General features: G+C 53.3%; 1 protein-coding gene across 1 annotated transcript in view; it reads left to right on the top strand.

Annotated features, from left to right (window-relative positions):
- The first annotated feature begins 5,156 nt into the window (after window positions 1–5,156).
- CERS4 (ceramide synthase 4) overlaps window positions 5,157–17,533 on the top strand; it is a 43,817-nt gene continuing 31,440 nt past the window's right edge. The window contains exon 1 of the mRNA XM_047777244.1: window positions 5,157–5,437. The gene's annotated coding sequence lies outside the window, so the exon portion shown is untranslated. The remainder of the gene's footprint in view (window positions 5,438–17,533) is intronic.

Here is a 17,533-nt window from a genome sequence, read left to right as displayed (position 1 = left end):
GCTGAATTGCACAGACCATGCGGGCGTGCAGGTGAGGATGAACAGAAATGGTAAGCTTCCCAGATGCTCTTGGGGTAGTGGGGTGCCAGGCAGGAGTTAATAACCAGGGCTTCCTGTGAGCGGGAAGGTAGAGGTGGGCAGCGATGGTGGGCATGCAACAGGTGCGGGGGCTCTTTTACTTGTCTAACCCCCCAGGGGACAGAGACAGTGGGGGAAGGAGAGACTCAGCCCTGGGGAATGTGTGACTGGGAGTGTAAGTGAAGGAATGGTGAGAGTCCTCTGTGTCCCCACCCACCCAGCAAAGGGAAAGAACGCTGATGGAGAATAACAGGTCAGGAGGAGCTGGGTTTCAAGACAACTCCTCCCCATGGCTGTGTGTTCTAGGGCAGCTTCCTGCACCCCTCTGGGCTTGAGTCACCATCTGTGAAATGGGAATTTTCAGTGCACTTGCATCACAGACAGGGCTGCATATGTTCATCTCTGTAAATCTCTCAGCACAGCGCTTGGCACCAACCTGGTCCAGCAGCTCAAACCGGTTAGCTGGCTAGCGCCGCCCCCCCCCAACCCCCGCAACTCAGAGAGCAGGGATGAGCCAGACTGGGGGCAGAGGGAAGCCCTGGGGCTCTGAGCACCTATTTGGGCAGGGGAGGACACAAGCATAGAACCAGGAGGAGGGCTCTGGGGTGGGAAGGGGGGAGGGAGGAAGCAGCAGGATTAGAGAGGAGGTGGATGCGGTTCTGGGGGAAAGAGTAGGAGATCCAGCATCTGCTGGACTGGGGAAGCTAAAGCTGCACTCTGTCCACGTTCAGATGTACACACACACACACACACACACACACACACATCCCCACAGACAGACACATAAAGAAACACAGGGAGGAGTCCCTGCTTGTGTAGTGGGTTAAGGATCAGGCATTGTCATTGCTGTGATGCCGGTTCAATTGCTGGCCCGCGAACCTCTGCACAGAGAAACACAGAAAGACTCAGATGGACAGAGAGACAGACACATCCAGCCAGCCTTCTTTCTAAGCCTTTCTCAGACAGACTCCATTTTTCACCTTGCCTCGCTCTACCCTCTCTGCCCTTAATGAACATTTATGAAGCACCCACTGTGTGTCCAGCACTGTTCTAAGTGGCACAGAATGATATGACTAAAGAACCAAGAGGGTGCGGGAAGGGGCCATATGGACAAGCAGGAAGAGTATTCCAGCAGAGAGCGCAGCCAGGGCAAAGGCCTCTCCTCCCCCGATTCCCCCCATCCCATCCCCTCCCCCAGCCCTAACTCAGGCCATTTGGATAGGGAGGGCAACATAGGGAGAGTGGTCCCTCTAGGATGCCCTGGCCCCAGCTGGCCTGGTTAGCTTCCATTCCACAGAATAGGATACTATGGGGCTCAGAGAGGCTGTGTCACACACCTAAGGACACACAGCACAATGTGGGCTCAGGAGTTCCTGATGTGCCTCAGTGGGTTAAAAACTCAACTAGTATCCATGAGGATTTGGGTTCGATCCCTGGTCTCCCTCAGTGGGTTAAAGGATCTGGCATTGCCCCAAGGTGTGGTGTAGGTCAGATCCTGAGTTGCTGTGGTAAAGGCCCGCAGCTGCAGCTCCAATTCAACCCCTAGTCTGGGAACCTCCATATGCCACAGATGCAGCTGTAAAAAGAAAAAAACAAAACAGTATAGCATCTTCCAATCTCTCTGACTGTCCTCCATCCCTCTTATGAGGACCCTTGTAATGACAACTGAACAATTCCCCCATCTCCAGATCCTTAATTTTTGTTTTTTTTGTTTGTTTGTTTTTTAGGGCCACACTTGTGGCATATGGAAGTTCCCAGGCCAGGGGTCGAATCGGAGCTGCAGGTGCCAGCCTACACCACAGCTGCAGCAATGCTGGCTCCTTAACCAGCTGAGTGAGGCCAGGGATTGAACTCAAATTCTCATGGATACTGGTAGTGTTCTTAACCCATTGAGCCACAACAGGAACTCCTCCTTAGTTAGATGCAAAGATCACATAGTCATAGGTTCCAGGGGTTAGAATGTGTGGACATCATTATTCTGCCTGGTACAGGGCCCACTGTCCAGGTTGCAGGGTCCAGCCGCCAGGCCTGGCCATGATGACCTCAGGGCCTAGAAAAGGTCAATATGCTTGGAACCATCCATCTGACTAGGGGAGCAGGAGGGACAAAGCAGCCCTCAGCTTATTACCTGGATCAGGGCTTATCAGCACCCCCAATCCCACCTTCCCATCTGGCACACAAAGGGTGTGAAGGCATGGAGGTGGGGAGGGGGCAAGGAGCTTCCCCTGCCTCCCTAGGGCTCCCCTTCCCACTGCCCAGACACCCTACATTGGACTCACCAGCTGAGAAATGGCTCCATCTCCCCATTCCCACCAACTAGGCCTCTTCTCATTCCCTAAACCCTGGCAATTTTACCTCTGAATCTTTCTGGAGTTCCTTCACTCCTATCTGCCAACCCAGATGAGACCCCAGCCGCTCCAACTTCTATCTCACTATGTTAACATTTTATTTATTTTTATGGCCACAGCTGCAGCATATGTAAGTTCCCAGGTTAGGGGTCAAATCAGAGCTGCAGCTGCCAGCCCACACCACAGCCATGGCAACACCAGATCTGAGCCGAATCTGACCTACATTTCAGCTTTGCAATGCCGGCTCCTTAACCAGCTGACTCAGGGCAAGGATCAAACCCACATCCTCACAGAGACAACATCAGGTCCTTAACCCAGTGAGCCACAAGGGAACACCTGCCATCTTATTTTAAATCTGATTGCCTTTAAATTTAAATCTGATTGTGCCTCTCCCCAGGAAGCCCAGGAGGACCTCTAGTGACTGGTCCTGCCCTACTATCCTCTCCTCACTTAACTTTGGACACTAACTTAGCTGGATCCCTCATACACTCATTTCTCAGGGTACATTTGTCATCTCCTCCAGGAAGCCTGCCCTGAATACTCAATGCTCACAGCTGGGATGGAGTGGGAGGACAGAAGAAAGGCATGGAGCATCCAAAAAGCAGCTCAACTGCAGAAGGTCCAGCCTGCATCTCTTCCTGCCAGACTGAGCCCTTTTCAGCCTCCCCACCTTTGCCCAAGTAGTACCTTCCACTTGAAATTTCCCCCTGACCCCCACCCACCCAAATCTTTTTTTTTTTCCTGCCCCTCAACATATGGAGTTCCCAGGCCAAGGATCAGATCCCAGCTGCAATTGCAACCTACACCACAACTTCAGCAACACCGGATCCTTAACATACTGTGCCCAGCCAGGGATCGAACCTGCACCCCAGTTCTCCAGCAACACTACCAATCCCATTGCGCCACAGTGGGAACTCCCCAAATCTTTTTTTGAGGGCCTCCTCTTTATATCTCCAGGGATCTGCTGCATTTCTATGGGGTTTGGATGGCCCCATTCCACCAAGTCTCCATGTCACTTTTTTTTTTTTTTTTGACTGTGCTTAATGCATGCAGAATTTCCCAGGCTAAGGATAGAACCCAAGCCACAGCCATGACAACACCAGATTTTTTTTTTTGTCTTTTTGCTATTTCTTTGGGCCACTCCCGCAGCATATGGAGGTTCCCAGGCTAGCCACCAGCCTACGCCAGAGCCACAGCAATGCGGGATCCGAGCCACGTCTGCAACCTACACCACAGCTCACGGCAACGCGGATCATCAACCCACTGAGCAAGGGCAGGGACCGAACCCGCAACCTCATGGTTCCTAGTCGGATTCGTTAACCACTGCGCCACGACGGGAACTCCAACACCAGATTCTTAACCCTCTGAGCCACCAATGAACTCCTCTGATGTCACTATTAATGCAAATGGCTGCCATGTTCTGAGCACCCCCAGAAAAGAGGCTTTATCTCCCGGTTTCCCCCAGTGCAAAGGAGCTCTTGGTCAGGGCGGGGGAGGGATAAAAGGGTGAATGTGGATGTTGGGGCAGGAGGGGGGGATTCTGAGGAGGGAACTGAGCTGAGGGAAAAGGATGCACATATTTGAAAAGAGGAAGTTTCCATGTGGTGCATCAAGGTTAAGGATGCTGCTTGCAGCAGCTGGGTGCAAGCTGCACCTGTGATTCAGGTTATAGATCCTGGCCCAGGAATTTCGACATACTGCAGGTGCGGGGCAGGAGATAGAGGGAGAAAGAATAGTCTCTCAGAGGGAAGAGTGAGTGCAAAGACTGGGAAGCTGGATTGAGAAGCACACACTTGCAACAGAGGGCTCTTCCACTGTCTCAGTTTCTGTGTGTGGAAATCAAATCTCAGAGAAATAAGGCAACTTGACTAGACCCCCACCACCAAGAGAGCGCGGACTTCTCCCACCTTACCCTGGCTCTGCTTAAGGGAGACTTATTGTCCAAAGGTGAAGCCAATTGCCAAGACAAGGTGGGGTTGGCCAGTGGCTCTGGAACCCACTTCCCTTCAACTGGTGACAGCTGGACCATGAATCCCTCAGGTGCTGCTCAGGTGCTTACAGCTGACCTCTGCCTGATCCCAAATTGTCCTCCATGCGTGGCTCACCCAAGGTCCCTGTCCCTGCACGATGGGATCACTTTCTGTTCACCTTACAAGAGGGGGCCTGGGGCTTCGCCACCACCCACTGCCGGCCTATCTCCTCGCCTTATCTTCCCAGCTCTGCCGCCTGACCCCTGCACCCCAACGAACCGCAGCCTTTGCCCAGCCGCCCTCCACACCTCGCAACCCCTAGGGTGGTTCCTTGGGTTCCCAACTCAGCGGTTGGTCCCCTCGAGCGTCTCAGTCTGTGAACCACGAGCTGGACCAGATTGGCCTGTGAGCTGGGACGGGTCGCCAGACTCGGGGCACCCGAGGAGGCCTCTGAGGCCTGGGGCGGAGTCCGGGCCTCCCCCACAACGTCCAGTGGTGCTCTCGGGCGGATCAGGGCGCCCGCTTGGTATTTTGGCAGATGCGCGGATGAATTAGAGCCGGGCGGTGAGAGGAGACCCAGGAGGGAGCCGAGGAGGATATGCAGCGAACGGAAGAAAAGCGGGGCCCCGACTGAGCGCGCAGCGGAAGGTGCTAGGCTCAAAGGCAGGAGATAAAGCTAGCACAGGGAAGAAACCTGCGTTGGATACCGGGCAAGCGCGCCACGGGGCGGGGAGGGGCGGGGTTGGAGGCGGGGCCTGGCAGCGCGGGGCGGGGGTCGGGTAAGAGGCCTAGTCTCACCGAGGGGACAGAGCGCCGCTAGGACCCTGTGCCCAGCAGGGCTCAGCCCGGCCCCGCCCAGGCCCCGCCCCGCGCTCTCCCCCAAGCCTTCTTCACCAGCCCCCCGCCGAGGCGGTGCCGGGAGCAGAGTCCGGTTCCCTCGTGCAGACTGCGCGCGTCTCCTTTTCCTCTGCATCTGCGCCAGGCGTGCTGTCCGTCGCCGAGCCTCCGGTCCCCGGTGTGCCTGGCCACCCACGCCCCTAGGTAAGCTAGCCCCCCGCTCCCGGAACGCAGCCCGGAACGCCGCGGAGGGCTCGGGCCCCGCCTCCACGGCCATGGCGCCCGCGGCGGCCCCCAGACGCAGCCGTTGTCCCCCATCACTTCGCCCGGGACGGCCTCTCGGGGCTTCCCATCTGGTCCCAGGCCCGGGCCGCCTTCCCGAGAGAACCCCGCTCCCCTGAGAACGCGGCCGCGAAACGGGCGGGAGTGAGGACGAACCTAGAACGGTGACGCGGGGGAATCCGGATGTGTGAACGCCAACGCGACAGGAGGTGTCGGTCCGTCACCCGCGAATCTGTATCTACAGGGTGCCACCGATGTGCCAGGGCTGGGGATGCAGCCAGGGCCCTGGCCTCAGAGCCCGCCGCTTGGCCGCGTAGATGGCTAAAAACCGCGTAAACAGTCACAGATAATTTCAGTCGGTACTGAGTGCTGGGAAGACAACACATCTGGGAGATGGGTTTAGGGTCAGGGAGGGACTTTCGGAGAAGGTGTCATCCGAGCCTGAGTGGACCACCCAGCGAGGGGTTTTTAGGCCCAGAAAAGAGCAAGAAGATTCCGAGGCAAGGCCCAGACTGGTGTGTTTGCAGAACGGAAAAGAGGACAGCGTGGCTGAAGTGTGGTGAGCCGGGATCCGAGGTGGGAAGACGTTGGCCGAGGCCTGGAAGATGGCGAGGAGTGTGTGGATTACATTCTCAAGTCTGTAGGGACCACAGAGGCTTAGAACAAATTGAGTAACCGGGTCCAATGTGTTAAGAAGATTCAGCAGCTGCTATGGGCAAGAGAGATGGGAAGAAACCTGGGAGGAGGCTTCTGGTTTGGATGGACAGTAAAATGGAAAGTAGGTGAATTGGGGTTCATTTTGGCAAAAGAACACCCCTCTGCGCCTTCCTGGTCTGCTCAAAAGTGGGGCGTGAAGGAGAGTGCATGGGAATTTCTGGTGTGGGCAGCTGGAAGTGTGGAGAGAAAGGGAAACTGAGGCAGAAACAGGTCTAGGGGTGTGAGGCTGTTGTGGCTGAATCTGACTTGCAAAACCTGTGAGATGGAAAGTTCCCGAAGATGCACTAGGAACCCAGGCCAGGTCTCAGGTGACTGAGTGCAGGGGCCATGTTGGCCCTTTTGGGGAAACCTGGGTCTATTATATGGGGCCACCCGACATAGGAACTCTGGAGTGGAGGGGTGCCTTGGAAACTCCCAGAGGCCCCAGCCTCAACTCTAGCCCCTTCCAGAAGCAGCTGCTGTGAATAAACTCGGCAGTAATGGGAGTGCCTGGAGCCTCACTTAGCATGCCTGGGTCCCTGCAGGCCCAGCCAGTTTGCAGGCAGAAAGGGTCAAGTCTTCCTTGGCTGCCCTCCCAGCTTCAGCTGGGAGCCTTGGTCATTGAATTAGCCTTGGGACCCCAGAGGAAGTTTTCTGAACTTCAGTTTGCCTGTCTGTAAAATGGGCCAGTAGTACCTGTATCTGAGAGTGTCGTTCTGTTCAAAGGAAGCCTTGGCTAGGAAGTAGGAAAGGGCTTGGCCAGGCCTAGCCAGCAGCCTTATGCCTCGGAGGATGGGGCGTGGGGGCTGCAGCACTGGTGGGAGTTCAGGGCCCTGGGAGCTTTCATTTCCTGCTCTGAGAAATGGGGGGAAGGCCCAAGTGCTCCTGTCTTCAGAACCCACAGCTATCTGCAGATTGAGTGAGTCAGGCATGTAAAGTGTTGGGTTGGCCCAGTGCCTGGCATGGTGCTCCCTGGGCACTGGAGCCGCTGAGCTGACTGTAGTTGGTTGGGGGGAGTGGGCCAGGGTTCACTTCTCCCATCACCTCCAGGGACACCCACAGGAAAGCGGGCTCCAGGGTGCATGCTCCTCTCTTACCTGAGCACTGCAAGCTGTCCCCTTTCCAGTTCTCTGGAAGCTGCCTCTGACCTTGTCTGGCCAGTTTGAATTTGGTGCTCTCAGGCTAGTGACTTTACCTTCTGGTTCAGTTTCTTCATCACCCCAGAGGTGAGCACAATGCCCAGCTGGTGATACGAACCTTGTAAAGCAGAGTGGATCCCGGGGGGCGGGGGGGAAGCGGGGAGCCCAGAGAAATGACCTGACTTGGCCTAAGGAGGGGTCAGGGAAGGCTTCTTGTAGGAGGTGACCATTGGTCAGTTTACTCAGGATTATGAAGAATTCATGGGGAGTTCCCTGGTGGCCTAGCAGTTAGGAATTTGGTGTTGTCGCTGCTGCAGCTTGAGTTCCATCCCTGACCTGGGATCATTTGTATGCCTTGGGTGCAGCCAAAAAAAAAAGCTCAGGGTCAGAGAGACCAGTGAACAAAGATATGGTGGGGAGACACCATGGGGAATATGGGAGAAGCCGAGGGCAGGAGCATGGAGGTGACTGCACTGGTCCAGACCATGATGAGGCTGGACCAGTTGGAGGTGTGGCTCGGTGATGTGTGGATGGATCCTGAATAGATTTGAAGTTGGGCATGGGAGAGCAGGTTCAGATTGCAAGTCGGCAATCTGTTTCCCAGGATCTGGATGCCTCTAGACACCCAGGTGGAGGCAGGTGGGAGGTAAGCTTTGGCAAAGCAAGCCTGCAGTTTGGGTGACATCCCTGCCCTGGGGGAATGGGTGGAAGGAAAGAAATCAGGAGTGGGTGGCAAGCCAGAAGCCAAGGGAGCAAGGGTTTCACCATGGAAGAAGAGGTCAATCTCAGCAATGTCTCTGAATCCCCTGTGTGAATAAGTCCTCCCAGTGGCAGGGGTCTTACTCCTTTATTTGGCACCCCTTCTCCCTCTCAACCTAACCCCTGTCCCAGGCCATTAGAAATAGAGAGTAAGAAATCTTGCTTCCTTTTTGGAGTTCCCGTTGTGGCTCAGTGGTTGATGAATCTGACTAGGAACACTGAGGTTGCAGGTTCGATCCCTGGCCTTGCTCAGTGGGTTAAGGATCCAGCGTTTCTGGGAGCTTTGGTGTAGGTTGCAGACACGGCTCAGATCCAGTTTACTCAGGATTATGAAGAATTCATGGGCTCTGAAGAATTGCTGTGGCTCTGGCGTAGGCCGGTGGCTACAGCTCCAATTGGACCCCTAGCCTGGGAACCTCCATATGCCGCAGGAGTGGCCCAAGAAATGGCAAAAAGACAAAAGAAAAAAGAAATCTTACTCCCTTTTTGCCACCCTTGGTTTGGCCCCTAGGACCCAGCCTGGCTCTGACCAGATTGGCATAGAGGAGGCCTTTCTCCTCCGTCAACCTGACCTTTATACCTTTGTTAATATGATCCCATCACACTAGTTCTCCACAGTGAACCAGCAGGAGCTCGCCTTTCTCCCCACTTCACCTGGGCTCCCCAAACCATATTTTGCTTTAGGACCCCATGACTGTATCTGAGGAGGGGTCAAGCCTCTGCCAGTCACCCCTTGGCAATCCCCCTCTACCCTATGCTCAGCCCCAGCAACCTTCCATCCTGTCATTTATTCATTCAGCATGTACTTATGAAGAACCTGTGTGGGGAGGCACTGGGGACAAGCAGTGAACAAAATGAAGCTTCTCTGCTGCCCCCCCCCTCATGAAGCTGATGTTTTAGGAGGAGGGCTGGGGGGAGAGGGGAGAGGGAAGGCACCCAAAGGATGAAAAGGAGCCAGCCAGGTGGACACCTGGAGGAAGAGCATTTCAGGCAGAGGGACCATGTGCAAAGGTCCTGAGGCAGGACCCAGCCTGGCCTGTTGGAGCTGTAGCACGGAGGCCAGTGTGGCTGGAGCAGGATGAGCCGGGGGAGAAGGGAAGAGACTGAGGGTTCTCCGGGCCCCTCAGTCCAACAACAACAGACCCTGGGTGGGCCCTTGCTTGAGGGGTGCAAGGTTGTCGGGCCCCATGGCTGTGTGTGTTGAGGGTGGTTTGCTTTGGTACTTTGTCTTTTGTGTGGAATGATCAGTGTGCCCTAGGGCAGAGGAAGCTGCAGCAGGAAGGAAGAGAAGGCCAGTGCTTTCCTGGTGGGCAAGGCTTCTCCCTTCCTCCAGCATGTGTTGGGGATTCAGCTGACCTGCAAGGCTCGCTGGAGGGAGTGGAGGGAGGAAGCCAGGGAGAGGGCGCTAATGAGGCAGAGAGGAGGGTCAGCAGGGAGGAGGAGGCAGGGCACAGAGCTGAATGCTGGGGCAAGATATCCTCAGGGAGGTGACAGGAGCCCTAAGGGGCACAAGGCCTGGCTGAGCCTTGAGGACAGGCAGCAAAAACCAGAGCAGGTGTTTGCTGGTTGGTTGGTTGGTTTTGGCCATGCCCACAGCATGCAGAAGTTCCCAGGCTAGGGACTGAACCCGAGCCACAGCAGTGACAATGCCACTTCCTTACTTAACACAGTGTGCCACCAGGAAACTCCAAAGCAAAGCTGTTTTTGTTTTGTTTGTTTGTTTGTTTGTTTGTTTTTGCTTTTTAGGGCCACATGTGTGGCATATGGAAATTCCCAGGCTAGGATTGGAATCAGAGCTACAGCTGCAGGCCTACACCACAGCCACAGCAACTCAGGATCCCAGCCATGTCTGTGACCTACACCACAGCTTGCAGCAGCACTGGATCCTTGACTCACTGAGTGAGGCCAGGGATCGAACCCACATCCTCATGGATAATAGGATGAGCCACAACAGGAACTCCAAGGCAGGTGTATTTTGAGGATGGCTCCTCCACCAGCCTGCTGTCTCTCTTTCCAGAGGTAGGAGGAAGGACTCAGCAGCCCTCCTTATAACCCTGTGGACAAGGACCCGGTCACCTGGGCCTGCTCGCCCTCCCCACCCCCACTACCCCCACCACCGGCCCAGGCATGCACCACACCCCTCCAGTTTCAGAGGCTTCACAGAGGGGATTTGGACACTCAGATGCCCAGCCTACATCCCTGGTTTTGCAGAGCTGGAACCGTGTGACCAGTACTGTCCCTGCCCCTCCTCCAAATCCAGGATGGGCATGCCTAAGGGTGGCTCCCTTTGGCTCTGGCACAGCTATGACCATGAGCCTGGCAGGCATAATGGGGCCACACAGCTGGAGCAGGGCTAAGCTGTTGGGAGCTGGCAGGAGGCAAGGACAGTGGCAAGAGAGGAGAGCAGGCAGGCCAAGCTGTGGAATGTCTGCCTCTGGGTCTCACGTCTCCACTCGATCTGTTGGTTAGCGCAGGTCTAAATATAAGGCTGTCACCTCCCCTCTCTCACCTCACCCCCTTTCCCCCTCTGCTCTAGCCCCATGGGCCTCATCTGTGCCTTGAATCTACCAGGCATGGGCCTGCCTCAAGGCCTTTGCACAAGCTGTTCCCACTGCTTAGACCATTCTGTCCCCATGCCCACCTCCCTCACCTCTTTTGCTCAAACATTACCTCAGAGAGGTCTTCCTGTTGAAAACTGCAGCCCCCACCGCCCTATTCCTGACCTCTTTTCCTTGCCATATATATTATTTTTTGGCCTCATCCGTGTCATGTGGAAGTTCCCAGGCCAGGGATCAAACCTGCAGCGACCCAAGCCACAGCAGTGACAATGCTGGATCCCTACCCCCCTTAGCCACCAGAGATCTCCTCCTTGCCTTTTTTTTTCTCTCCACTACCTGATAAAATGGAACATTTTAATAAAATACTTGGTATTTGCCGCCTCCCATCCCCTACCCTGTCTAGTACCTCAGCTCCACGGCAAGCAGAATCCCAATCTAGTCTATTCTTTGCTGGGATCCCCATGTGTAGCCCCACACCTGGCACACATGGGCGCCAAATAAATGTTTGTGGGAGTTCCTGTCATGGTGCAGCAGAAACAAATCTGACTAGGAACCATGAGAGGTTGCGGATTCAATCCCTGGCCTTGCTCAGTGGGTTAAGGATCCAGTGTTGCTGTGAGCTGTGGTGTAGGTCGCAGACCTGGCTTGGATCCGTAGTTGCTGGAGCTGTGGTGTAGACCAGCAACTGTAGCTCCGATTTGACCCCTAGCCTGGGAACCTCCATGTGCTGCAGGTGCAGCCCTAAAGAGACAAAAAAAAAATGTTTGTGATGTGACGACAGACATCTCACATACTTCTGGCTGTGGTCTGGGAGGCTTGGCTTGGAAGGGGAGGGTATACGGGTGGCAGGCTCTGGAGATAGGCTTAGATTGGAAAGATGCCCAGCCCTCAACTTCCTACCCCGTGCCTCAGTTTCCCCAACAGTGAAACGCAGACAACAGAAACACCCAGCCCTGGACACCAGCTGCAGCTTCCCCTAGGCTTGACTGGTGACTGGAAGGGGTTGGGGGCAAGTCACACCCCGAGGCAGAACACTCAGGACTTTCTCATGTATTCTGGAATTTTCCAGAAATTCTGACGTGTGGAGAGCAGGAGATTTACTTTATTTCTGGTGGTCGGAGTCTCTCTTAAAGATCATTCCCGCCCCGCCCCCCCATAGATTTTGAATCTTTTGCTTTAGAATAAGAAGAAAACACTTTTTGTGGCCCATCCTTCAAGGCAAATGTGGTGACCCTTTAGGGTGGTGTGTTATTGAGACTATCTTTTTTTTTTTTTTTTTGGCCTTTTCTAGGGCCTCACCTGCGGCATATGGAGGTTCCCAGGCTAGGGGTCCAATTGGAGCTACACCTGCCAGCCTACACCACAGCCATAGCAATGTGGGATCTGAGCCACATCTTCGACCTACACCACAGCTCCGGGCAACGCCGGATCCTTAACCCACTGAGCAAGGCCAGGGATCAAACCCAAAACCTCATGATCCCTAGTCGGATTTGTTAACCACTGCGCCACGACGGGAAATCCTGAATGGCTAATTTTTATCCATCAAGTCCAAGTTCCCCTCCACTGCTTAGTGTCAGGTTTTCTTATGGACTGAAGGTCATAAGGCAATTCTTTTTTTTTTTCTTTTCTGGGGTTTTTTTTTTTTTGGTGATTTTTTTTCTTCTTCTTCTTCTTTTTTTTGGTGATTTTTTTTTCTTCTTCTTTTTTTTTTACCACCCATACCTGAGGCATGTGGTAGTTCCCTGGCCAGGGATCAAATCTGAGCTGCAGCTGCGGCCTATACCACAGTATAAGGCAATTCTTGGAGGCAGCATCAGGCTGTACTCAGATACCTGCCTCCCTCCTTTAATGTAGTTCTTTTCACTGGCAAAGAAGTGATTCTAGGGTGTTCCCATTGTGGCTCAGCAGGTTAAGAATCTGACTAGTATCCACGAGGATGCAGGTTTGGTCCCTGGCCTTACTCAGTGGGTTAAGGATCCAGCCTTGCTGTGAGCTTCAGTGTAGGTCAAAGTTGCAGCTTGGATTTGGTGCGACTGTGGCATAGGCTGGCAGCTATAGCTCCAATTCGGCCCCTAACCTGGGAACTTCCATATTGCTGCAGGTGCAGCCATAAAAATTTTTTTTTAATTAAAAAATTGTTGAGTTCCTGTTGTAGCTCAGTGGAAACGAATAGGACTAGGAGCCATGAGGTTGTGGGTTCGATCTCTGGCCTGGCTCAGTGGGCTAAGGATCCAGCATTGCTGTGAGCTGTGGTGTAGGTCGCAGATGTGGCTCAGATCCTGCGTGGCTGTGACTGTGGTGTAGGCCGGCGGCTGTAGCTCCCATTCCACCCCTAGCTTGGGGACCTCCATATGCCATGGATGTGGCCCTAAAAAAGCAAAAAAAAAAAAAAAAAAGTTCAAAAAGAAGCAATTCCGAATTTTGAAATTGCACCTTTTTTACACAACCAGATTCATCCGACTCCGCATACATGTTGTGGTTTATGGAAGAGGATGCGTTTATTTGATCTAAGAGCCTGTAGGAAGAGCCCAGGGAGGAAGGGCGTTTCCTCGCGAGCCTGAGTTTTGGGTTCTGGGTTTGGTGCAGTTGGCTCCAAGGGTTAAGGATTTTCAGAACCTTTTCCAGAGGGTACAGCCTGAGTTGTCTCTAAAATTAGGAAGATGCTTATGGTGACTTTGGGAAGCCAAAAGGGCAGGAGATGCTCACCTATTTCAACCCCCTGAGATTTTTGGAATTGGGTGAAAATGTCATACCTTTAGACCTTCAGAAGTCCAAAAATTACACGAGTCATTTGCATACAAGCCTTGCTCAAACTGCCTAGAAACTGGTCACAGGATATTTAGAAACCATTGCAGTGTACACATTTGTAGCCACTCGCTTTTACTCAGAGCAGGTTTTTTGTTTGTTTTTTTCGTGGTGCCTGCGTCATATGGAAGTTCCTCGGACCAGGGCTTGAACCTGAGCCTGAGCCACAGCAGTGACAGCGCCGGATCCTTAACCACTGAGCCACCAGGGAATTCCCAGAGTAATTCTTTTCTGAGAAACAAGCTAGATCTCTCTCTCTCTGATTACTGAAATATTCTGTAATCACCCCACCCCCCGTAAATGTTAGCGGTATTCGGTTTGTTTTTTTGCCCAGGCATTCGTTCTCCATCACCTTACTCATGCTGTTGTAACTAGGCTCCTCTGAGGAGGTAATATTTGAGCTGAGGCCTGAGTTGGAGCAGGTGGTGGAAACCCACAGGAGTGGCCTTCCCCCAACCCCCAGAGCCTCCTCTTCTTTAGGGAGATAGACATATCCCTGGGCAGTTACAGCACAGAATAATCTGGACCAGATAGAGGAACCACTGACCCAGCCCTCTGACCCAGCAGTTCTGGAAGGCTTCCTGGAAGTAGCGACGGGCAAGCTGTTTACTGGAAGAGTCGGAGGAGGGTAAATAGTGTGATTCAGGTGGAGGGAACTGTCCAGGCAACGGCTATTGCATTAAGCATCCAGGTATTGCATTATAGCCGTGTTTTCTGAGAGTTGAACAGACCCTGGGCATCTGGCCATGGACCCCAGCATGAGAACTGTGGGGTCTGTTGGCTGTGGGAGGTCAGCAGGGTGGGGGAGGGGGTAAAGCCAGATCCCAAAGGATGAATGCCAGGCACAGAGGGAAGGGTCCCCCCCAGGTAGTGGGAGGGCTCTCTGGCGGAGGGAAGGACAGGCTTGTAGAGTGAGCCACTGTGGGGCTGCTGAGAGAGGGGTGGGTGGGGAAGAGGCATCTTCGGAGAGGAAGTGCTTGGCCTCTATAGTTACACAAACACTCCAGTCCTTAAAGGGCCCACGACCAGAATCCCCCTGGGGTTTTAGAACTCCACCCACCCAGAGAATGAGGCTTCTTGTACATCTTCTCTGTGGCTCCCCCCTTTGACCTGCGCAGGCAGGCAGGCACTAGGCTATTGACTCATCTACCCAAGGGGCTGCTCCCCTGAGGCCACCCAGCAGGTAGATCTGCCCAGATGAGCTGAAGTTCATGGTTTGCCTCTCTCTCAGCCCTCTGGCTGGGTATCTGCCTCAGCTCCTCTGGGATCTGGACAGGTCTGTGGGCCTATGTTCAGGTGCATGTCAAGTAAGGGGGGGGGGTTTGCTGGGGCTCCTGTGTCTTAAAGCCATGCCCTCTCCCCATCCCCACTGTGACCCCTCTTCTCAAAGGCTGTCTCACACCCAGAATTGGCCCCCAAAGAAGTTCCTCTTGTCCTCTCCCACTCGTCAAATTCCTGCCCAAGCTGGTAGTTACCAGATCAGGCTGCCTGCCCCAACATACTCTACCCTCCTAAAGACACCCCTATCCAGCTGTGCCTCCCCCACCCCCACTCCCATCACCTCCCAGACACCAGACACTGGTGACCTCTTGGGGTAGCACTTCGCTCATCCGTGCAACCCCCAGGTTAAGCCCATGTGCTGGAATTAGTCACGGGAGAATCACCCCCTTCTGGGGAGATGGAGGCCCAAGGCTCCCATTGCTGGTGCTGTGTCTTTAAGGCCCAGGTGACAAGCACTTGCCAGCTTCCCCTCAAACAAGGAAGGCTCAGAGCTGGGCTGACAGGCTTGCCAGAGTTCAGTACTGGCCAGGACTGGGTGTCATCCTGTTTTCATGGTGTTTGTTTTATAACCGCTGTCTGCACGTGATGCTGATGTTGGCTTTCTTGCTCTTTTTTTTTTTTTCCTTTTCTATTATAGTTTATTACAAGATATTGAATATAATTCCCTGAGCTCTGCAGTAGGACCTTGTTTATGTCTATTTTATAAGTAGTAGTTTATATATCCTCATTTTATTTTATTTATTTTTTTGTCTTTTGTCTTTTTTGTTGTTGTTGTTGCTATTTCTTGGGCCCCTCCCACGGCATATGGAGGTTCCCAGGCTAGGGGTTGAATCGGAGCTGTAGCCACCGGCCTACGCCAGAGCCACAGCAACGCGGGATCCGAGCCGTGTCTGCAACCTACACCACAGCTCACGGCAACGCCGGATCGTTAACCCACTGAGCAAGGGCAGGGACCGAACCCGCAACCTCATGGTTCCTAGTCGGATTCATTAACCACAGAGCCACGACGGGAACTCCCCCTATATCCTCATTTTAAACTCCTACTTCATCCCTCCTCTCCTTTAGCAAGTATAAGTTTGTTTTCTAGGTCTTTGAGTCTGTTTCTGTTTTGTCAATAAGTCTGTTAGGAATTCCTGGGTGGCTCCACAAGTTAAGGATCCGGAGTTGTCACTGCTGCGGCTTGGATCGCTGCCATGGCGTGGGTTTGATCCCTGGCCCAGGAACTTCCACATGCTGTGGGTGCCACTAAAAAGAAGAAACATTAAAATTTTTTTTAAGTTCATTTTTCTCCTTTTTTAGATTCTGCATATAAATGATATCATCTTAATTTTTGTCTTTCTGTGTCTGACTTCACTTGGTATGATAATCCATCCATGTTGCAGCAAATAGCATTATTTCCTTGTTTTGATGGCTGAGTAGTATTCTGCTGTATATATGTACATCTTCTTTATCCATTCCTCTGTCAGTGGACATTTAGATTGCTTCCATGTCTTGGCTATTGTGAATAGTGCTGCTATGAACATTGGGGTGTATGTATCGTTTCGAATTAGTGGTTTTTTTTTTTTTCTTCTGAATACATGCCCAAGAGTGGGATTGCTGGATCACATGGTAACTCTACTTTTAGTTTTTGAAGGACCCGCCATACTGTTCTCCATAGTGGCTGCACCAATTTATATTCCTACCGACAGTGAAGGAGGGTTCCCTTCTCTCCACACCCTCTCCAACGCCAGCTTTCTCTGTGGCAGAAGGAGATGTGGATGGAAGGAGGCAGATGGCCAGAGTGATTGAGGATGAGAGACGGGGCCTCAGCAGTAGGAACTGAGTGGACAAGGGACTTGCTTGATTGTTACCAGGGAGATGGATGCAATTGAAGGACTTGGAGTAGCTGAGTGTCCAGGGTGGTGGCTAGGGGGGAGGCGAGGAGGGATCCAGGATGACACCTAGATTCCTGTCCCCAAAAACTTGGTGCATGCTGGGATCTTGGCCAAGGAGTACACTTGGGGTGGAGGGTGACTTGAGTGTGACCTGTCTGGGCAAGAGATGGCCAGGCGATCTTGGATTAGCAGGTTTGGCATTGGAGGAGAAACAATTGCAAGAATCTGGAAAACCAAAGCCCAGGCACGCTGATTGTAACCTCTGGGTGGGTAAGGTTTCCCAGGGAGCAAAGCTGGTGCGAGAGGGTGCAGTACTGGCACCATTCAGGGCCAAGGGTGAGGCAAACCAGCGTGGATTCCATTGGCCAGGCTGCCACAGTCCCTGGAAGGAGGGATAGACAAGGGGGAAGATACACCACCGGGAGGTCAGGAATCCCCGGAAGGGGAATTGACCACTGGTATTGGCCTGGACCAGGGGGTGGTCGCCAGTGACCCAAGCAGAGTCCAAAGTAGTAAAGTGGAGATGGGATGAAGCACAGGCATTAAGGCAGCAGGTCCTGCTTTTTTTTTTTTTCCTTTTGGTCTTTTTAGGGCCGTATCCGCAGCATATGGAGGTTCCCAAGCTAGGGGTTTAATCGGAGCTGTAGCTACTGGCCTATGCCACAGGCACAGCAATGTGGGATCTGAGCCTCATCTGTGACCTACACCACAGCTCATAGCAATGCCAGATCCTTACCCCACTGAGCAAGGCTGGGAATTGAACCTGCATCCTCATGGACGCTAGTCAGATTCGTTTGCACTGAGCCATGGCGGGAACTCCAAGTCCTGCTTTCCAAGAATCCTGAGGCTGCCGCTGCTGGGCTGAGGTTCTAAGAGCCCACGTCCTTCTAGAACACTGGGGTGGTG

Source organism: Phacochoerus africanus, chromosome 4 (genome assembly GCF_016906955.1).
Source record: "Phacochoerus africanus isolate WHEZ1 chromosome 4, ROS_Pafr_v1, whole genome shotgun sequence".
Classification (NCBI taxonomy): domain Eukaryota; kingdom Metazoa; phylum Chordata; class Mammalia; order Artiodactyla; family Suidae; genus Phacochoerus; species Phacochoerus africanus.
This window is presented reverse-complemented; position numbering and strand designations above follow the sequence as displayed.